This window comes from Aquila chrysaetos, chromosome 12, assembly GCF_900496995.4.
Source record: "Aquila chrysaetos chrysaetos chromosome 12, bAquChr1.4, whole genome shotgun sequence".
Lineage (NCBI taxonomy): Eukaryota > Metazoa > Chordata > Aves > Accipitriformes > Accipitridae > Aquila > Aquila chrysaetos.
The window spans coordinates 3,636,574-3,658,839 of NC_044015.1; the positions used below are offsets into that span (position 1 = coordinate 3,636,574).

At 55.3% G+C, this 22,266-nt stretch overlaps 1 protein-coding gene across 2 annotated transcripts in view; it reads left to right on the forward strand.

The window, feature by feature from the left end:
* The first annotated feature begins 9,893 nt into the window (after positions 1-9,893).
* Positions 9,894-22,266, forward strand: part of CTXN1 (cortexin 1) — a 43,351-nt gene continuing 30,978 nt past the window's right edge. For both annotated transcript variants that reach the window (XM_030033437.1, XM_030033436.1), the window contains exon 1: positions 9,894-10,055. The gene's annotated coding sequence lies outside the window, so the exon portion shown is untranslated. The remainder of the gene's footprint in view (positions 10,056-22,266) is intronic.

Sequence of the window (22,266 nt, forward strand, 5' to 3'; positions counted from 1 at the left end):
TCTTCAAGCCCTGCTTTTGTAATTCTGATTCAGTGCCTTGTACTGTCCCCCCACATTTGTCTGGCTCAGCTTTACATGGCAGCATACTTCTTTCTCTGCTTAAATCTGTAATTTCCCTCATCTCCCCCCACGCCCCCTCCCCCAGTTTGGAGGTCTCTTGATCTGCATTACAATGTTGCCTTGAGGGTGGGATTCTACAAGTCATCTGAAATCAAGGATTTTACTCAAATCTTGTGTCCATTATGAGCACTGTAAAATTTTTTCCTTTTTCTCTGGGAGCATGGTTTTATCACTTTCTATAGCAAATACCAGTAATAACCGGCTTGTTTTTCATCACCTAATCTTCTACTAAGCATATTTCATGCCCCAATTTAGGGATTTGATTAATTTTGACATTAATTAATTAGCAGACCTTGATAGAAAATCTATGGTGTGACCCTCGGTGTTGTCCATTTTGCTGTACTTGCTTTTACCCAGAGGCAAAATTCTCATTTGAATCTTTTCTGTTTAGCAGCTGCATTCTTGGAGACCTTGACTTGCAGCAGAGTTTCAGGTGGCATCTCTGTGTACTTGTGTTGGTTTCAGACGCTGCCTGTTTCTGATGATGAATGATGGTCTCTTTTGAGTCCGTGGTTAATGTCAAGACTATGCCGGTGCTTAGAAGCAAGGTGAATGCACGTGCACTGGAATATAGTCTTGAGAGAGGGGACAGAGAGCCAGATCTCTCCATCTGGTCTTTCAGAGACCAGCAAATCTCTGTCAACGGCCCAACTTGTGGTACTGGGATGGTACTGGAACGGCATGTCCCAGCACAGTCTGTTAGGCCAGCAAGCTGCATAGATGTGCGTGGGTCAGGCACAGCTTCGTCCTGCTCTGCTGAACTACCCTAACCATGTACTGCCTTTTCAGCTCTTAGGTCAGCATCTGGCTTCAGATTCAGGTCCCCTTTTGCTTAACTGGAAGGTTCTCCTGGCCTGTTTACTCTTGGTCCATGCTCACCCACTCTTTTGGTCCTTCTCTTTCTCTTTCTCTCTTCCCTTCCGTCTTCCTCTCAGACATTCCTAAGAATGGAGTTTGGCTCCGGGGTGTACAAGTACTCTATAGGCAGGACAGCGTGGCCGCTGTCCCACCCACTGAACACCGAACTCCTCTATGTCACTTCCCTAGAACGGGAGAGCTGTTCTCTGCACCGTGGAAATTCTAAGTAGGGTCAGAAAATTGGCGTTTTCCGACAGGTCCTGAGCAGAAGTTAGACACTACATGGCTTTAATCATGTGAAACACCCTGGGTCTGATGGGGAATGCCAGAACTGGGGATGGAAGGTCTGCAAGGGGATGCTGTGGGACCCACGGGGACAGCAAGGGGCAAGGGACTGGATTGCTGTCCTTGCAGGTGCAGGCTGGGTCCAGTCCACAGTGGGGGAGCATGTTCCCAGGTACCCTGTATCCCTGTTCTATACATCAGTGCATCACATACGACATCTGCTTAAGGAAGAGGTGTTTGACTTCCTACTCACACCCTCCCGAAGGCAAACCAGGGGCCTATGGAGGGGGCAGAGGGTCGTACTCCAGAAACATGGCAGAAAACTGGGCAAGGAAATGAAGGAGGGAGCAGAAACAGGGATGAGGGAACTTTCTGGAGCCTGGGAAGCTTGCGTGGAAGCGGCAGCAGGCCAGGCCAACGCGGGGAGGTAGCAGGCTGGATAGGCAGAGATTTTTTCTGTGTTCGGTTTGTCTTTCACAATATTATAAATTCAGGTCCTGTCTGGACCCGGAGACTGTCTGGAGGCCAGAGGGCACTGCGGCTGCCAGCAGACGTGAGGGGAAGGAGGGGCAAGATGGATCCTCCATGGTGAGCCAGGCGCAGAGGAGGGCTCTGGCAGGGCAGACGAAACCCAACCTGGTGCCCTACTACGTGCTTACCCTTAATGCAAGAAGGGGCTGCCTTGGGAGGGCAAAATCCCTGGGGAAGGGGGTTGGTAGTGAGGGATATATGGGGCAACCGGAGGGCTCGAGGCTGCGCAGAGAAATGTTGGCCATGCAAGTCTTGGAGCGTCTTGTCTACGGTGGGGGGAGCGGAGAAGCAGGAGGACCCCTGGTCTTTCTGCAGACCACGTCTCTCCTGGGTCTGCTGCTGCCAGTCCACAGCTGAAGTCTGCCCAGCTCAGGCCATCTTGGCGGGAACTGTCTGCCTCACTAATTTAATGAGCCCCTAGCTTAATGCATGGCAAATCCTGACATAAATAAAATAAAACATGTCAAAGTGGAACTTCTTTCCAATTACAATTCATTAGCGAGCTCTGAGCCGCGGGCCTGACCACAATCAATACTTTCAGTTGGGGAAAAAGCAATTCGTATCCCTCCCCGGGGACCTCAGGAGGAGGCAGGTCCACCCCACGCAGGCACGGTCGGAGCAGGGCCTGCCTCCACAGTGGGGTCCCGCGTGGGTCCCATCTGGCCTTGGACCCCTGTGTGGGGTGCAGGGACAAGGACACGGTCCTCCTCCCCTCACCTCACCCCTCCATGGTGCAGGAACCGCTGTTGGGGTCTTGGTGTGACCTGGGTTGGCTGTAGAGGACGTGAGCTTCTGACGGCTTAATGGGGACCTGCCTGGGCTCCCCACGTACCCTTTTTTTGTAGGACCTGTTATAAAACTGAGGAGCTGGTGTCAAGCACTGCCCACCCAGAAGTCTGTCATCCCCTGTCCACTGCCTTCCTGGAGAGCTCTCTGGGAAGGCTTTGGCCATTCTCCATCGCCATGGCCACTGGGTGAGGAGGACCCAGTGGCCTGATCTTTTCTGAGTGGGGCCATTGTGTGCGGTGGCTGTGACGTGGACCTCTCTGCTCCCCGGGTTATTTGGAGGCTTTGGAGATCAGAGATGGGGCCAGAGGGCCCAACGCTGCTCTGGCCAGGAGCTACTTTTTGCCAACAAGTGGGGAAGTGTCTCCTTCTTGGAAAGCTCCAGTCTGTGGAGCACAGCGTGCCAAGGTGGGCTTGCGGACGTGTAATTGCTGCCTGTCCCTCGGCGAGCACTGTCCCTGCAGACCAAGAGCCGTTGCAGCCTGTGGTGGCCTTGGCTGCCCTCAGGCTGTGCTGGATCCAACCGAGGGCATCGTGCCAGTGTCCTGGCTGTCCCCTGGGATTCACTGGCTGGGGAGCTGGGGTGTTCCTTGTCTGCTCCTGTCTGTCCTGCCTACAGACCCTACAAATGCTCCCATTAAATTCAGGGACAAAGTCCTTGGGAAATGGTGGTATCTCCCGCTAAAGAGGTCTTCAGGTCTGGATTAGATGGCTTTTGGCAACAGACGTCTTGGTCAGTCACGAGATAAGCGGGTACCTGGCCCACAGACTAGGTGACCTGCTTGTCCCTTCTGGCATCAAGCACCATCGCGCCGTCAAGGGCGAGAGCCTGAGGGCAAACGGGATAGGTTGTCATCTCAGACCTTCCCAGGTCTGTTATCTCCAGGATCTTAGGGCTTTGCCCCGCTGATCCTCTTGTGTTTGAGTTGAGACAGTCTAGTTGCAGACCAAACACTTCTCATTGAAGATTTTGTTCAGCCTTTTCCAAGTTTTATGCTTGATTTTGATGAAATATGATGATCGGGATAGCTCTTGGACATGTCCCCAGCGACTCCCTCGGTGCACTTTGGTCCTCTGTTCCTCCACCAAATGGCATACATTAGGGATGCAGCCCATGCTGTCGGATGAAATTGTCCTCCCCGGGCTTTCTGGCACAGGGTTGTTTCTTTCCAGACTTTAGCATACAAAATGTCCACTGCCAAATTACAGCTACAAGGAAGGTGCTGTGCCAAGACCAATGCATCAACCTCGTTTAAGAACAGTTCATTAGGGGTGGAAGTTTTTTTTGAATGAGGTGTATTTAATCTCAGGAACGTACCTGCCTGGCCCGAGTACAGGTCCATGGAACAGAAGTGTTCTGTGCTGTCTCTCAAGATGCTCATCTCATCTGCCAAAGGCTCTGAGATGGGCTCATTTTTGCGTTGAATGACTCCAGAATGATTCTTCTCTTTTATTAGATCAGCCCAAAGTGCTGCAAGTTCTCCCTGGGTGCTACTGAAAAGAACAAGCTTGTTGGAGGGATGAGTTACCGAGAAATGTGTGGATTCTTCTGACTGCGATTATACCCCCACATTTAAAAAAAAAAAAAAAAAATCTTCTTTAAGGCAAATGCTTTAAAAAACACCTTCCCCCTGCCAGAAAGCATGGAGAGGAAATACCACTTCGAAAGGTTCTTTCTGAAATGAAGCATTAGCGTGGGGGGAACAACTTGAGGTGGGACAGTGTCTCATTCACACGTGGCTGAGCTCCGTGAGCGCAGGGAGACGGTTCCCAGTGCAGGAGGGGGTTCTGAAGGTGCACGTGTTAAACGTGCAGGCTTTTAAATTGCGGAGTCACCGCTGTGACTCCTGCATGGCATCAGCAGAGAGCCGGTAGCACAACCGAGACATGGAACATCATTAAAAAAATAGCCACACTCCAATTGTCAGCTCTGAATTATGATCTGGGCAGCAGCTGCAGATGCCATCAGCAATTTACTTTCCAGAGGGAAAGTGCTCAGCGCTTCCAAACATCACATCCACGTTAAAGTGTCTAGAGGCAGATGCCCAAAATCAAAAGCATCCTGACACAGCATGCCTAATCTGAAGCAGGTTAGAGCGTGTGCTGAACATGCCGCAGCCCGTATCTGTCAGCAACAAGACACAAAAAGCTTGCAGACACCTTTGGGAAAACTCTCAAGGATGTCCCGGGAGCAGAGAGGAGGGCTGGAAGAGGTTTGGAAATCCCACGGGGAGGCAGGATCCAGCACATCTGCCTTACCCCTTAAAAGCCATCACGCTTTCATGTGATTTTTGTAGTGCTGGTTTTCAAAACAACTCTTAATAGAGAAATGACTACAGATTAATAGACGAATACACTAGTTTTATTTTGTCCTTGATCTAAATCTTGTATTTCCCTGGTAGGCTTTCGACTGAGGTGTTTTTTAAAGCAGCTTTCATTCATTTTCACTCTGCTGCTGCAATACTACTAATTGGTAACTGGAACTATTTGATGGGATTTACATATATTTTGAAAGAGAAAAAGAATAACATCCAAAAATATCACAATTTTTAAAACGCAAATGCAGCAGAAACTTAATGAAACCATTTTCTTAAAATACACTGAAAATATCCTATGATTTCGAAAGAATCCTTTCTCCCAGAAATGTTTGCTTTTGGAAAGGATGCGATGCTAGATTCAAACATCCTGACAAGCTCTAATTGTAGCGAGGTCTGTGACTACGCAATAACTGCCCAGGCAGGAGCAGCTCTTCAGCACACGCTTAAATTTCCCTGGGAACACGTGCCAAGCGTTTGCGGCAGCGGGCGGTACTCGTATTTCCCTGCCAGGCCCACCTCACTCTCTGTGTGTAGGATGGTTTCTTCTCCAAATGGCTGGCATTTGTTTTTATCCCCATCGGTTGCTGTGTGGGTCTGCACCGAGCATCCAAACTGTGCCCTGACGGAGGATGAGCTCCTGCAGTCTCTATTGACACCATCACGTCTGATTTCCCCGGTAACGTCTTACATCCTCTGACACGATCTCCTGTAACCATAGATACACATAAGCGGTGCACAGCAACACTTTTCCACGTCTTTTTTTTTTTTTTTTTTTTTTCCCTCTTCGATGCTGTCAGCCTCCTCGGGTATGCGATGACTCGGGCTGTTCCCAGAGCAAGGGCTGAAAATTTTAAGCAAATACAAATGGTGATTTTTTTCTATGCAATTTGGGGGGAGCACCCTTTTAAAGCGTATCTTTGCTCTGAGCATCCCACTGCCTGCGAAGCAAAGGTCTCTGTCTCACCCATGGGCACCTCTTCCCATTTAATGAGGAGCCCATAATGAACTTCTGACCCAGGCTTTGCTTTGACGCATGCAGCCCAGCAGCTTCTCTCCTGGGAAGCCGGTCCTGACAGCCTCAGGGCAGGATGAAAGAGAAGATGGGGGAATATGCGTGGTGGGAGCTTTGCCGTGCTGCACGTGGGGTTTTAGGAGCTGCAGGCAGCTGTCTTCTGTGATTTGAAGGGAAAATATCACCAGGGTGTCCCAAAGGTTGTGCCAGCAAGAACCGCCCCTCAGCTCTGCACCTGGTCAGTCCCCTAAGAGCTTTGGGGTTTTTCCAAAAGACAGGGCTCTTCACGATTCTTCCAGTGTTGGGGACAGAGGTTAAGGCTCCCCAGATCCCAGCAGGAATGGTTTCTCTTGGATATATCATGCGCCAAAGTATGCTCGCTGGGTAAAATCAGCAGGGACCTGCAGGAGGTGTGAATTTTGTAGCAGCTGTGACTCATCCTGGCCCTTGGCAAGTGGAACAGGGACTGATCTCAAATGGCTCCAGAGCTTGTAGGGAGCAGATGCCAGCCCTCGAGGACACCCGGGAGAGGAGCCACACGGCTCCGGCAGGGTCCTGCCTTTGCTGTTTGCCAGTTATGTCTCATCCCTGCACCTTCTCCTGAAGGTTGTGCAGCCCCTGCAATGTCTGGGAGATGCAAGAGGAACCGGAGGAGGGGAGTGATTTGGTCTGATTTGGTCTGAACACATGAGGGTCACTCCTGCCTGTGACTTCAGTGCCAGCCCCAGGCTGGCGTGGTAAGTCCTTTGCAGCGTCGCAGGATTTTATCCTCCGCGGCACAGATGCAACCGTGTTGCTCTGAGATCACCTATTTTCAAAGCAGACCCTGGGACCACATCGACATCCTCTGCCACCCAGGCAGGGGAAGGTGAGGAGCTGGTGCTTTTGCCGGCTCTCGAAGCCACGGGAATGGGAGGGAGAAAGACGTGGCCCGTCTGTCCTCCCAAAACCAAGCGTGCCCGCTCTGCTGAGTGCCCAGAGCATCCCTCGGGGAGCACCCAGGACCCATCCCGGGGAAGGGACCGACTCCGGGGAGCTGTGATGCATCTGGCAGTGTGAGCTCATACCTCCCTGGGAACTGCTGCTTTACAGAGGGCAAGCAGAGAGAAAGTGGCTCCTCTGTGACAGTCCCCTGCCAGTGCGGTTGTGGCTTCATCCAGGAGCTGGTCTGGGAGGGTTTCAAACCCCTTTCCGTCCCAATTCATCTATGGTTCCCCTGAGCTGGGTTGGCCAGACTAGAGGTGACACCCCACAGGTCCAGCACTCAGCGAGTGCTTAATCTGTGCTGCAGGAGCAAAAAGCTTAGAGAAAAGGGACTTTGCAGGAAGGCGTCTGTGTTAGCATCAGAAGCGTCACGAAAAGCACTGCACAGGCTATTGCAGTGACCTTCCCTGGGCACACCTCAGGCTCTCAGCACCCAATGCCACAGGGATAACCCTCTGTGGTCCCCAGAGCCAGCATCCCTCCGGGAAAGGAGCCGGTGGGAGGGAGCAGCGTCCACTGCTGTCAGTGGCGAGTCCAGCACTGCTGAGAGCGCTCGGCCGGGTGCTATGTCTGGGGGTCCCACTATGGGGAACACTAGAAGAAACTTGAGTGTGTGTGTGTGGGACACAGGCCCACAAACACGGACCGAGCATCAGCAGAAGCTGTGCTAACCCCATCCTGCCCACCAGCAGTAGCTACAGCTTTGGATGCCCCTCTAATACATTTATTGCTCTGTATATCTGTTCTGTACCATTGCAGAGGAGAAAAGTCCAAAAGCGACACGTTCCGGCCTGAGAAGATGCCGGGATAGAAGACAGGAGCGTGCACAGGAGGCTCGAGAGCTCAAAGCCTCTTTAGGCTGAAACAGAGAAAAGGGGAGCATGGTCACCCTCTTTGTGCTCTGCTCCTGGGCTCGTGCGGGAAGCCAGCTCTGGTGCATTGCTCAGGAGAGCAGGAGGGATGGATCCAGCCAGGGGATGGCTGTGGTGCAGTAGCAGCAACTGTGCTTGGCTGCAGGGATGGTCTGAGGGTGTGCTGGTAGCACTTAGCTAGAGAGGACCGGCAGCTCTATCACCGCTCTCCTGTCCCTGCTGTCACCCCGTGCTGGCCCCGCAAGTCCCCTGGAGATGCCCCAGCAGGACGGGGGAGCTCTGCTAATCTTTGACAGCAAAGCGTGCTCCCAGCTGCGAGCTGGTGCTGGGCACAAGCAGCAGCAATGCTGTAACTCCCATGCTGGCATTTGACAGGGAATCTTATCCTGACCGAAAAATCCTGTGGGGCCTTAGCCTGGATCCCTCCTGCCTGTCCTAGAAAGTGGTCTACTTCAAGGCTGTGTCCCCTTCCCCGGCATCCCCTTGGCTGTGTCTCCTCCCTTGCCCCTCTGCTGCCCAGAAGTGCCACCCACACCCTCCTGCTCTGACCTCTGGCAGCGACATCACCCCCTTTGGTCCCACAAATACTGGGGTACGCCTGGGACGCTCCTTTGTGGCTCCCATGCACCATCCACCTTGCACAGCCACCCCTCCTCATGGCACCCTGCACGTCCCCCAGTGCCACCATCCTCTCCACAGCACCACTCCTTGTGGCCCCCCGCACGACCGAAATTCCCCTGCATCCTCCAAGCAGCATCCCCCCCAGCACTGCTCCCTGCTCCACACCCCCCGTGTCCCCACAGCAAGCCCTCAAGTCACCACACTGCCCTGCAGCCCTCCTCCTGCGCATCCCCACAGCGCTCCATCCCTGGCACCCCCAAGGCCATGCCTGCCCCCTGCATCCCCACGGTCACTCCCCATGGCACTGCCATCCCCCCCCGGCCATCCCCCAAAGCACCGCATGTCCCTGCAGCCACCTTACCCCCCGCCACATTTCCACAGCAGCCCCATGGCTCTACTCTGCTGTTTCCCCCCCTCTGCCCTGTGCATCCCCAAGGTCCTGCTAGAGTACCACACCCACTGCAGCCCCCTGCCACCCTGCATCCCCTCAGCCCCCTGTAGCATCACATTCCCCTGCATCCCCCCCCCCCCCCCAAATAATAGCACATCCCCTTGCATTCCCCACACCCACATCTTCCCCAGGGTACCACATACCCCTGCATGTCCCACACCCCCTGCAACCCCCATTGCACCTCATCTCCCTGCACGTCTACACCCCCCCCCCCCGCCCCCTCCGTCCCCAGGGTACCACATCCCCCTGTCTCCCCCCACACCCCCTCCCTCCATCCCCAGGGTACCAGATCCCCCTGCATCCCCCCGCATCCCCAGGGTACCACATCCCCCTGTCTCCCCCCAACCCCACTGCATCCCCAGGGTACCACATCACCCTGCGTCCCCCCCACACCCCCTCCATCCCCAGGGTACCACATCCCCCTGTGTCCCCCCCACACCCCCTCCATCCCGAGGGTACCACATCCCCCTGCATCCCCCCACATCCTCTCCCTCCATCCCCAGGGTACAACATCCCCCCACACCCCCTCCATCCTCAGGGTACCACATCCCCCTGCATCCCCCCACACCCCCTCCATCCCCGGGGTACCACATCCCCCTGCATCCCCCCCACACCCCCTCCCTCCATCCCCAGGGTACCACATCCCCCCACATCCCGGGGTACCACATCCCCCTGCATCCCCCCCACACCCCCTCCCTCCATCCCCAGGGTACCACATCCCCCCGCATCCCGGGGTACCACATCCCCCCGCATCCCCAGGGTACCACAACCCCCTGCATCCCCCCCCCGGCACTACATCCTCCCCACCTTCCCGCATCCCCACGTTATCCCCCCCACCCCTCCCCTGCATCCCCACGCTCCCACCTCCCCCGCATCCCCGCACGGCCCCCACACCCTCCTGCCTCTTCACGGCCGCTGCATCCCCCCCCCCCCCCCCCCCACTCCCGCATCCCTCCCTCTCCCGCATCCACACTCCGCCCCCCCCTTCCCCAATCCCGGGCCCCACCCCGGCCCCCCCCCTCCCTCCCTCCTTCCCCCCCCCCCGCCTTCCGCAGCCCAATCAGGGCGGGTTGGACGAATTCAAACCCCGGCCCCGCAAGCACCGGCGGTGGCTTCGCTCCGTTCCTTCGGCCGGGAACGGGAATAGGAACGGGGCTGATCCGGTCCGGATGGGCTCGGGGAGCTGCGGGGCGGGTGTCGGCCCCCGCCTGCTGCAGGTGAGCCGGGGAAAGGTGGTGGTGGTGGGGGGGAAACGGAGAAGAAAAAGACTTGGGGGGGGGGGCTCCTGGGAAAGTTTGATCGCGGTTTTCACCGGGGCGGCGGCTGAGCGGAGCCCCCGGGGCTGCACCGGGCACCGCCCGGCAGCGGCTCCGCAGGGGCGGCGGAGGGGGGGGGAGAAAGAAATGGGGGGGGGGAGCGCTGCTCCCAGTGCTGGTTGCCCCCCCACCCCGGCCCCGCTCCGGTATGGGGGCACCCTGCGGAGAAGTGGGGGGGGGGGGGGGCCCTGGAAGGTGGGGTGTCCCTAGGGTGGATGTGGTCCTGGGGGGCTGTGACAGCCTGGGGGGGGGGGGGGGGAAAAAAAAAAAAAGGAAGGGGGGATTTTGGCAGGAATATCGCTACTAGATGAGAAAATCGGGATGGGCGTTCTGGGGAGGAAGAAGTGGAAAACAGGGAATTTCTGCAGCTGCTGCAAAACTGCTGATTTTAGAGTTCTTGTAGCAGGAAAGCGATGGGGCGTCTGCGAAAGACCCCTTGGGCTGAGGGGTCTTGGAGGATGCCCACCCCCCCGGGTCTGGAGAACCCGTGTGGATCTAAGAAACTTTTGAATTAAATTGAGCTGATTTCTCCCTTCTGGAGCTGCGGGTCTGTGCGGAAGGAGGGGAGAATTGCACAGAGCCTTGGGACAAAAGAACAAGCCCCAGAGCCAAAGCAGCCCCACGAAGGAGCTGGTGTAATTTAAATCTCAGCCCCCTTGGGAAGAGTTGGAGCTGTGGGAACTCCCCATGCCATGCCGGGAGAGTCGGTGAGCCTTGCCCGTGGCAGAGGGAATTCAGCTCTCCCGAGCCCTGGGAAGACTGGGCTTGCTGGAGACAGTTTTTGGTGCAGAGCCTCACGTTAAACATGAGGATAAAAGCTGTTAGCAGCGGCAGGTGTGGATTTGACAATGGTTAAGGGGCTCCCCAGCACTTGACTCCCATCCTCACCTTCCTGCCGTTCCCAGAGATGTTCTGCTTTCTCTCAGCTATTATTATTTGCCATAAATCAGCCCAAAAGCAGAGGAGGTAAAATCCTTAGGCTGGCAGGGCAGACCTGTTTGCAGTACGTGGGGAAGCATGACTCCTGTCCTCTCTACTTGACCGGTCTCCCTCTGTGCACACTGCAAGTGCCTCGTCACCCCAAGCTCAGGCTGCGATGCTGTAACAAGGCACTCGAGGCCTCCGATCCCTTTGCCCAGTTCAGTATGTGTCAGCTTGGAGCACAGATCTTGAGCTGAACAGAACCACTGCACCCAGTGGGAACTTGTTCTCCCAGTAACGCCCAGTTTGGGGCTAGGCGGGCAAGGCCCCTGCAAGATAAAAAAAAAAAAAAAAAAAAAAAAAAAATCAATCTGGTGGTGTTCCTCGCTGTTAATATCATTAAGAGTGCACCGGTCCTTGGGTTTGCAGCTGGGAGGTGGCAGAGTTGCAAACATCCTCCGGTTTTGCTCTGTGGCTGGTTCTGGTGGTGCCTTGGTGGGGCTGGTGGTGGGACGGGAGGTGGGGAAGGTTGTGCTGGCGGGTTGACTGGGTGGAAGCAGGTTCTGCCTTCTTGCACCTCTGGTCTTGCCTTTAGCAGCACAAGCCCCAGCCTGTTCCTTGCAGCCAGTAAATGTGCAAATCTTTGGGTGAGGCTGTGCTCTTCCCTGAGCTCCAAAGGAATCCCTGGGGAGCTTCTGTGGGACATGTGCTCGGGACTGCTCCCCATGGTCCCGCTTCCAGGAGGGGAAGGGGGAGACCTGGTGTCACCTCTGCAAGCTGTAAGCACATTGCATGGGTAAAATGCTCAACCTGCACGTCCCCCGGGAAAGGATTTGGCACTGCTCTGGGGATGCACAACCGTGCTGTCCGCCTGCCAGCCTGCTCCCCAGGCTGAGAGAGACCGGCTGCTCTCATCAACGTGCCATTCACCTGTTGCAGGTGGCACTGGCTGGGCAACGTAGGCGAGTCCCGCTGCCTTCCTCGCTGTGCTTCTGCCAGAGAAATCTGCTCATTTTTCCCTAGCAGTTGGCCGGCTCTGCTGCACTGTCTGCAGCGTTGCTGGGGCAGCCTTCCCAGTCCTCGGTGGGGATGAAGTGGGCTGCACACTGGTGACCAGCCCTTCCTCGGTGAGGACGGGGCTGGAGCAACGGCAGGCCGTGGGCGGATGCCGGAAAGCTGGAGGGTTATAGCAGCAGACCTGTTTTATCGGCTCTGTGGTTTCTTTATGGAAGCTGACATGGGTGACAGAAGCGGGTGGCATCCTCTGGCTCATGGCTCTGAACTATCTCGTGTTGCCAACTGTCAGTAAATCCTGAGCCGATGTGTTTTCTGAACAGCTGCTCCTGGGAAGAAAACACTGTTGGGCTGTCAGGTGCCTGGGAGCTGCTCTGATTTTACTGCAAATATCCTCTACAAAGTAAAATTGATGGATCTGAATCTAATATTCTGAAGGGGAACTTAATGGCCATTAGGCTGTTTCTTTCCAGCTTTGAGTGCAGAGCTGCGCCATTTAACTAAAGGATTAAAGGCATAAAGATAAATGAAGAGGGCTGCCAGATGGGTGGAGGGTGGCAGGGGGCTGGCTGCTCCGGGGCACGGGGCCAGGAGATGGAACGCAAGGACCTAGAGCAGAGTCAGGGGAGGCTGCTGCGAGGTCTGTGGCAGGAGCACTAGTGTAAGGAGGAGCTGCTACCTGCCAGGGCAGAGCTGCGGTGACCCGAAGAATGATCTGTAATGTGGGTCTGAAGTGGCCAAGCCTCCAGGGATCAGTATCCCTGAAGTCCCCGGTCCTGGCTCTGCTCTCAGCAGTGTTCTGCTTGTGGCTCTCAAGCCTGTGGATCCTTTTGGGGACAGGAGTCAGTCCCAGACCTGCTGCCCAGCATTGCCCTGAGGTCCTTTTGATTGCACTGTTGAGACAAGCAGACCGACTCCTTGGGCAGGACTCGGACTCTGCATGTGCCAGGAAAGCCAGCATAAACTCTCTGTCCTGTGCTGTGGCTCCTGGAGCTGCGGTACGGTCTTCTTCCCTGCTTAGCCGATTGCCATTTCACTGCCTTTGAAGTAGAAAGCTTAGCCCAGCTTCAGGCATGTCTTTTGCCTACTCCAATCTGTCCCTGCTTGTTGACATCAGGCCAGTTCTTGTTCGTGCTTCCCCGACTACAACCGTTGTCCCTATGAGTGTAATCAGGGCTCTCGCCTCCCCTTCTCTTGACAGCATCCCGCAGTCCGGAGCAGACTAGCAGCACCCCATCTTCCTCCCCTACCCCTGCGGGCATGCTTTTTCCCCTGCGGATCACCGGCAGCCCTTCCCTGCACATCTCTGGGCTGCCGACCCTGCTGCAGCGAGTGTCCTACCGGCAGGGCTGCGGAGCTGAGCTTGCAACAATTTCCCTTCTATTTTATCAGGAAGGGGCAGTGGCAGTTCCCGCTGCAGCCTTTGCCATCCAGCGTGGTGCTCGCGGCATCCCTACGGTCGAGAGTGTAATTGTCTGAGTTTGAAGCTGGTGGGGAAGTTTTCGTGGTCCTTGGCTGCCTGCTGCTGATAGCTCTGGTTAGGCAAGAGCAATCCCAACCCAAAATCCCTTTGTGGGCCAGGGGCCAGTCTTGATGGGAGGGCGTTTTCCCAGCGTTTCTGGTTGGGCAGTTCGGAGATTTGTGCTAGGTCGTAGAAGTGCTGCAGGGTCTTGTTGGAGACCTGGACATGGGGGACTCGCAGCCTGTACTGATGTCACGCTTGACTGGCGTGACGGAACCTGCCCACTCAAACTCCAGCCATGTGTGATGCCGGCTCCCAGTTATACCTGTGATAATGCTAGTGATGGATTTGCCTTCCCCAAGGTCTGTCTAGAAAACCGCTGGGCACGCCTTGGGCATCCCGAGTGGGGAACTTGTCAGACCGTTCTGCACCTGCCCTCCAGCATAGGTTGAAGGTTTCTGTTGTGCGGGGAGGCAGGGTGCTGCTGTGAAGCTGGGGCAGAGCTGAGGTGTAGACCTGGAGCCCGGGAAGCTGCCAGGATCCAGCAATACAGAGGTAGCCATGGATATTAATGGCCTCTCAAGCCCTTCTTTGCCCTTCTCTTCCTATCCTGGCAGGGGTTAGTGCCTACTGGGTCTCTACGTCCCAAACACCAAGGCAGAACCTACTCTGGGGAGGATTTTTGTACTCTAAAACACTGTATTTGGAAGCACACTTAGCTGCTGCTTGAATTACCCAGTTAATGTAAATGTTTAAGAGCAGAAGGGGTTTGAGCAGACACCGTTGTGCCCACAAGAGAGTGATCACTTGAGTCTATGGAAAGGAACAAACAACTCTTGAGAGCTCCAAAATAGGCAGGACATGATTTACTGACCTTCTCTTCCAGCCTTGTTTGGGCTTCGTAGCACTAAATGCCTCTGAACGGTGTTAGCAGGCTGTAGAGCAAAAGCAAGCTCTGTTCTCCTCCCACATTCTCGGAGTGTCACAACTCACATGCATAACATCTGGGAGAAAGGAGGTGCTTTGGGCATGGGATGCTGTTGGTCTGGCAGCGCGCTAGTGCTGTCGTTGATCTGTTTGTCCAGTTTTGCTTTCCGACAGACGGTGCAATGAGTTTGCTGCAGCTTCACCTGCTTTTCTATACCTCTGGGTGGGATCTGAGGGTAAAGTGTGTCTGGTCTGGGTCCTCAGAGCTGGGGGTCAGAGGACTCTCCTTCGCCTTTGGGTATAATGGGCTTTTTGAGGAACTTGGCCATGTCCAGACCTGCAGGAACACTCCTGTCCCTTGCTGTAGGGGCTCTGAACGTGCAAGGTGACAAGGCAATGTGTATGCTTGACACAGCTCTGGACGTGGTGCCATCGGGATGCTGACCTTGTTCTGGGAGTCCCTTCAGCCCCACTTCTGCCCAGAATTGCAGGGAGCCATGGGGCAGCGCTGCTCACAGCTGCTGCCGTCCAAGGCTATTGGGAAGGAATTCCACGATGGTCATCTTCAGAGTCCTCTTAACAAATGCCACGGGCTGGAGCAGCCTGCCTGATGGACAGGCTTGTGCTGTGGTGCTGCAGTGGGGACAGGCACAGGGGTATCAAGGACGCTTTGAAACAGAAGGTAGTAAAGTGCTGGTGGGGCCCCAGATTTGGGGCAGCACGTGCTCTCCTGCCCTTCTCTGAAGCAGTGTGGCCTTTGAAAGCAAGGAGCTGGGGATGCTCAGCCCCACTCCTGAAGAGGGCCATGGATACCACACTGGCAGGAGCCCCATAATTTTGGCTCCACAGTGTCCAGGAGGTGGAGTGAGGTCCAGGTCTCGACTTGCTCCTCTTCTGCCTGCTCAGCCCCATCTGCTGACGGTGCCGTCCCAAAGCATCACTGGTCAGTTGGCACTGGGGCACTGGTTGAGGGGTACAGGGATGATGCTGGCCATGGGAATGTATTCCTAGCAGTTGTTTCTCTCCACAGCACAGATCAGGTTTGGAGCTGTGGCTTGATGGCTTTGGAGGAACAGGGCAGCAGTGTGGGACCAGAAGCCCATGGTGGTGGGAGTCTGTCCTGCCTGCAGGACACGGGGAGGTGTTGCCCACACGCTCTCAGGGGCTGGCGTCTGCCACGCGTGTCTGCACGCCTCAGTGCCGATTTTGCAAGGGAGAAGGGTGTGAGCAACAGGACCCGGATCTCCCCATCTGGCCTCCAGTATGGAGATGCTGGAGATGCCAACACTCCTGTCGTGCTCATCCTGGGAGTGGGCTGTGCTGATCTCATCTTCAGCGAGATTCTGGAGCAGCCTCCAGACAGAGCGCTGCTTGGGGAGGAACAAGCTGGTTTTAGGCTAGAGTGTGGAGTTCCCAGGAGGGATTACAGGGTATGGTGGCTGGTGGCCAGCAGCCCCTTCAGGGGCCAAATTCCTAACTCCTGACCTGGAGAGTGGCTCGCTCTGGGATAGGGCTAGGTCACTGGGATAGTGTTACCACAACACCTGCATTTCACCATGCGCCTTGTCTCCGTGGGCATTTCATGTGTCTTGGCTGACACGTGGCAGCAGTAGCCCTTGGCCAGCCGGACCAGGTACCCCAGATATGGGCTTGTGAACTGTGCCCACCTCCTGGGGAACGGACAAGCTCTGCCAGCATCGCATGGATGTCAACCACTCCCTGTCATGAAGTGCTTTATAATGTGTGGCTCCACACAGCTGGAGCCCTTTGCCTGGAGGAGCTCTTTCTCCTGTTTTGTGGGGAATGAGCTAAGACAGCGGGGCTCTGGACACGAGGACAGTCAGAGCTGTCACCCCTGGGCTGCCCGTGCCAGGCTTGTGGTGCCGCCTTAACTGTGATGTTAGGAACTCTGCCTGGGGACACTGGCGGCCAGTTTTGTGGTCGGAGGGACAGCCACCTGCACCCCTGGGACATATGGTGTCAGGCTCTGTGTGTGGCTGTCTCTGAGGAAGGGCAGAGTAAATAACAGGCAGAGAAGCTCTCCTCATCTACCTCCATCGGGTTGGCCGTAGCACTCTGCAAGCGCAGCCCGTGCTTTGAGCGAGACAGTGTCCTGTCTCCCCAGGGGCAGCTGCAGGTTGCCTTTCTCCAGCACCGATGGTTGAAGTTGGCACCAGCTCTGAGCAGTGCCAGGACCTGCTGTGGCCCATGGTGAATCTCTGTCTGGGAAGGGTGCTGTCAGGCCTGATCCTGAGAGTACGTAAGTTGGTAGAGCTCCACTGGCTTCAGGGGAGCTGGGTGGATTGATGGAGGAAAGATGCTCCTGACTTGCTGGATCTGCTGGGATGGGCAGAGAGACCCCCCGCCATGGGATGAGAGAGGGTGCGGGTACTGAGAGAGATGGGGGTTAAAATATAGCCAGTGCCAGGGATCAAACATCATGAGTTCAGGTCCCAAAATCCTGGGATGGCCTTAAAAAATCCTTTTGTGTACGGAAGCAATCCAAGCAGGGTTTACTGCCTGAGGCTTCTGGGATCGTGCTTTTCTCGCCCAGCTGTGAAACACTCCCTTTTGTAATGATAGCTGATATTCTTAGTACCAGGAGCCAGGATGGATACTAAAGCATCAGCTCTATAGTCCTGGGAGCTGTCAGAAGCAGCAGGCTGACTGCTGTGTGTGACAGACGCATGGGTAAGGCAGCCCTCTCCTCCCACTTTACAATCCTGCAATTACCGTGAAGGGATGAATGTTGCCTCAGCTTCTCCTTGCAGTTCCTCTGGTTTCTTGTGCTGCTGGAGTTGAGGGGGATCCGAGTGACTTCTTGTACCTCTGAGAGCAAAGGTTCTCTTACATCCTCTGCAACACCTACTGAAGGTTCACCTGCATCCTATGGTTCATGTAGGATCTTCCCAGACTAGTCTGGGCTCAGCAGTGGGCTCGGAGCTCCCTGTGGGAGCTGCTCCGCTGCACAGCATGGGGAGGCATCCCTTGGCATGACTTTGCATGGCCAGGCTCTCCTCCAGGCAACTCCTTTTTGCTGTGCTGAGCCTTTTCATGTCCCACAAGAAACCATATTTCTTCCCCAGGTGTGTCCTTTCTCTTCAGCAGATGTTGCTGCTTCCCTGGGAAGGCAGGAGGGATGGGGGTGGGTGCAGGGAGTGAAGCCACAGAAGTGAACACATCTCTCTGGGGATCCATGAAGACACAGGGCTTAATGCTGTAACAGATCTTGAGCAGCCTTATTTCCCTCTTTGGTAGGTCCTGTGGGACCTGCTTGCTTGAATTCTTTTTTTTTTTTCCTCCCAAGATCTGCAGTGATGGCAGCTTTGGTTTGTTAACTCAGACTAAGTGCCTCTATTTCACCTCCAAGCTTCTGGGTCCCCTGCAAACAGCAGTTGCCTCACAGGCTGTTTCTCCAAGAAAGGAGATTGGAGGTGTTTCTCCCCACAAGTTATATCACTCACAGTCCTCATCTCCGTGCTGACTGCCTCCAAAACAAGCATCGCCCCTGTTCACGTGTCACGGGGGTGTGTGGCTGGACAATGCTGGCTCTTGCGGCAATGACCGCCTGTCCCCGTCATGCGGTTCTCCTACCCCAGCAGCAACAGCAAACCAGACCTGCCTCTGCAGCCTGCACAATCATCTGGCAAGGTGGCTCTGAAAGCATTTCTAAGTGCCGATGCTCCGAGCATATAAATTCTTCAATGCATTAAATAAAATAAAGAAATAAATCCAAGGGGATAATAAACCAGAAAGTGATAGGCCAAGAACAGCAACAATAAATGGATAAACACTCAGCCTTCGGGGAGAAGCAGAGCCATTCATTACTCTTCAGCGCACATCTGAGCAGAGGCGCGCCGGGTGCACGGGCAGATACACTTACCCATAAAGACGTACGTATGTATTTGTGGCAGTGCATATCTGTGTGGTCGCACGCTGCCTCTGCAGCGTGTGCGGAGGTGGCTTTGCCATCCCTCCTCGTTGTCCAAATTTTCACTGTGGCACTGAGCTCCCGGGTGACCCAGCGCAGGGCGATGCGGGATGAAGGCTCTGCATGTGGGGAGTGAGATCTTGGTGTGGTGCCAGCTCTGGCAATGCTCATGGAGTTAAGGTGAAAAATCACTGTGAAGCCCACAGTGCTCTGCCTTGGAGGAGAGATTTTTACCTGTCTTGCTGCATCTCTCCCTTTCTAGCAGCCTGGTTTGTACCTCACAACTCTGGTTCACGTTCATGCTCCTGCCTGCGTATGCCACGGGGTGGACACAGAACGACCCTTGCTGCTGCAAACCCACGATCTCAGCATTGCTTGGGGCTGTGAGTGCCCAGCAGCACCCTGTTTCTAGCCCCTGCCAACAGGAATGGTCTCAGGCAGCTCTGCCCATGGAGCTGGTGGGCACCTGGGAGGGATGGGGAGCTTGCACGGGTCAGCCAGGGTCAAAGGCTGCAGGTTCTTGGTGTTTTCTACAAAGTGTGGAGGTGACAGAGTTGTTGGCACAGTTGCTTAAGGTACCAGGAGATGTGCTCGCTGATGCTTGGGTAAGGGGGGCCACGGACCCATCTCCCACCTCCTGGCAGGGACTGTAGGAAGATACTGAGGCAAGGTGTAAGGGCACAAGCTTCAGGCTGGGGTAAACCTGCCAGCAAGTTGTTCTGGATCTTGCGGGGTTGCAGGTTCTTAAGGCCAGATGGGGATGCCCCAAAGAGCCATTTTCTTTTGCTGTGGTCCATTGGTTTTTATTGTTTGTGTTGCCGTGGCGTTTAGAGGCTTAGCCGCAGCACAGGGTCGTGCTGGGGAAAGCGTAGGATGCAGGCACAGAGGACAGAGTCCACCCTGGCGAGCTGGTCATCTAGAAGAACGGGGAGACCTACAGGCCACCATGGCAGGAGTGCAGAGACCAAGTGACACGAAAACCATCACCTGCAACCCCCACCAGCCCCAGCACTCAGCCTCCTCTCTGCCCTGTCCTCATCGCCTTGTTCATTTGTCCTGGTCTCTTCCCACCGCACCACCATCCCTCCTGGCATTAGGTCACACCTTCTGCATTCGTCGCCTCTACCTTTGCTCCTGCTGCTTGCGTGTAACCAGCTCCAGCTCTGCTTGCCCCAGCGACCTCCTGGGGCTCGGCCAGTCTGCTCCCACCCCTTCTCAATGCTTGGGGCTCCTCCACAGAGCCCAGTCCCTGAGCGTGGTGGGCAGCCGGACCTGGGGGCCAGCCCCATAGAGCTGCATTGCTTGGGAAATGCTCCTCGGCTTGGGAGATACCAGTTAATGCAGAGATGAGTTCACAGGACCCTTTGCTGGCGCAGACGGTCTGCATTGCAGATTTGGGAGTTTGTCTTTAATTGTATCAGGCATGTGTGCTAACGAAGGGATTAAGGCCTGGAAGGGTGAGCAATGCAGGCCAACTTTTCCTTGCCTGTTTCAAGGTCTCGCGTTTTATAATATTCTCCGTTTCTCCTCTCCTTTCCCTCCCTCGTTCCTCTTGTCCTCTGCCTGGAGCAGCCTCCTGGTTTCCCCGGCACTGTAATCCAGTGATGCTGATCCTCATGCTGGATACGCCCCGCTTGCCCCACACCTCCTTCCCTGCCAGCTGGCCAAGCCTTGCCCATTGGCAGAGGACCACGGGGACACTTGGCATGAATCTGGGCACTGTGTCACTGAGGTGACAGGGGAGAAGCAGGGTACCACCTTGCTGTGGCTGTACAGTGGGTCAGAGCAAGGATGATCCACATATAGACAGATATCAGTTAGAGGAATAATGTGTCCAAAAGGGTAAAGCAGGGAGGATGGAGGCTGCTTGGGTCATCCTGCGTTACCTGCCTTGCTTCTAACCTGACTGTATTGGAAGCCGTGCCCCGTGGCTCCTGCTCTGCTCCTGCCATTTGCTGTGTGAGCCGGACCTTCTTGTTGTGGGAGAGGTAAGGACTCTCTTGTAGGGCAGCACTGAAGGAAGGGAGATGTCTGGACATAATGAGGTTCACAGCCAAATGCAATATAATGCTCGTTGATCCCTGCAGCGCAGGGTCACCACATCACTGCCCACCTCTGGTTTTGCAGCCTGGTAAAAATTAACTTGGAGCGGTGACTGAGCTTCGGTTGGGAGTCACATTCCCATCTGTCCTGGGACTGTTCTGAAAGAATGTGGTGCAATATTTAACTCCTGCTTGGGTAGACCCAAATCTCTTTGTATGCTTCTAACTTTGGCCAGCGATAAGCTAGGTGTTCCCTTCTCCCTCGTTTCTCCATGGTGCATTGGCAGCTTGGAGCACTTCTCCAGCAAAGATCAGGGTGTACTCCAGGACTGGACATGTTCCTGGGAGGGAGAGAAGTGGTCAGTGATGCTCTGTCTCCTGTGGGGAGCAAGGGCTGCTGCGAAGGAGGATCTCTGACAGCCTGCTATCTGCTGCAGAGAGCCATGGAGCAAGGAGCTGTGCTCATTGCCCAGCCACAAGATCTTCTTCATTCCAGGTCAGGAGCATATGGGATGCAACCAAGACTTGGGGGAACTGTCAGCTCTTCCAGTAAACCCACTGGCGAGGTGGATGGTGACTGAGAGCTGCTGCCGCGGGTACAGTTACACCAGCAGACCTATCTTTGCTTGATGGGGTTGGTGTAAATGATGGTGGAGACTCGAGCTGGTGGGGGGGGACAGGTGGATCAGTAACACTCCCCGGGCGAGCAGAGCTCAGCTGATCACAAGGGAGAGAACCTCATCCCCATCAGCCAAGAGAACACTTGTCCTTCCCTGGAGGTGCCAGAGTTTCGGGTACAGACCGTGAGTCTCTGGGTTGTGATTCTCTTTTCCAGTAAGAGCAGCCTCGCCAGAGGACTCGGATCAGCCACCCTTCCTGGTGTGCCCACATGCTTCCAGGAATGAGCGTGAGGATGCATTTCTCAGCTCGTACATGGCGGGGAAGCAAATCAAGAAGGGATGACAAGCGCTTGGCATTGAGATGGCACAAAGTGTCCTGGCACAAGGGGCCTCGTGCAATTAGCAAGGGGAGTACAGGCAGGACCAGCACTGCCCTGTGGGCTTAGATATCTGGCACTGTGCCGGAGCCTAGCTCAGCAGCAACCGAACTAGCAGGCGGGTGGATGGGACACAGGTCTCTGCTGAGGATTGCCCTTCTTCAGCAGGGCTGATCTTTGTAGCTGCAGACGGGCAGTCCTGTCTCTCCTGTCTGTCCCTGCCTGTTGTTCCTGCTCTGCACACACAGAATAAGGCCGGCACAGTGGATGTGGGAAGGGAGAAGCGTTTCAGCGGTGGGCTGAAAGGATTTGGGGTCTCTGTTGCCTGAGGCTCTAGTTTTGGGGATGCTCCTTCCCTCCCACTGCACCTCGTGCCCTGCTTCCCAGGCTCAGAGATACAGGTTTGACCCTTCAGGAATATGGGACTGATCCTGAATTTCCCCTCCTCAGTGGGAAATGGGAGCAGTCACAGGACTCAGAATAAAAAGCAGCACGACCTGCAGCAAAGCTCTCCGACAGTGAAGGTTGAATTTTGGGAAAGGGCTCCAGGTGGTGAATCCCACATAGAAGGAAACATCAGACAGGAGCTAAGTGCCTTTGGCTGCTCTGCGACACGTGTTAGCTCCAGGGCAGGGTGCCCGATGCGATTCCGGTGAGCCCGGGCTCCTGATGTGGACAGCCGGTATCTGCTGGGGGTCTGGTAGGCAGCCTGACACGGGGGTCCCTGACGTGTGACCCAGGCGAGAGAGGGCTTCAGCGATCCCTGTGCTAAGCTTGCAGGGGTAACATTGCTGCTCTGGTCCCCCAAGCCAGTGTCC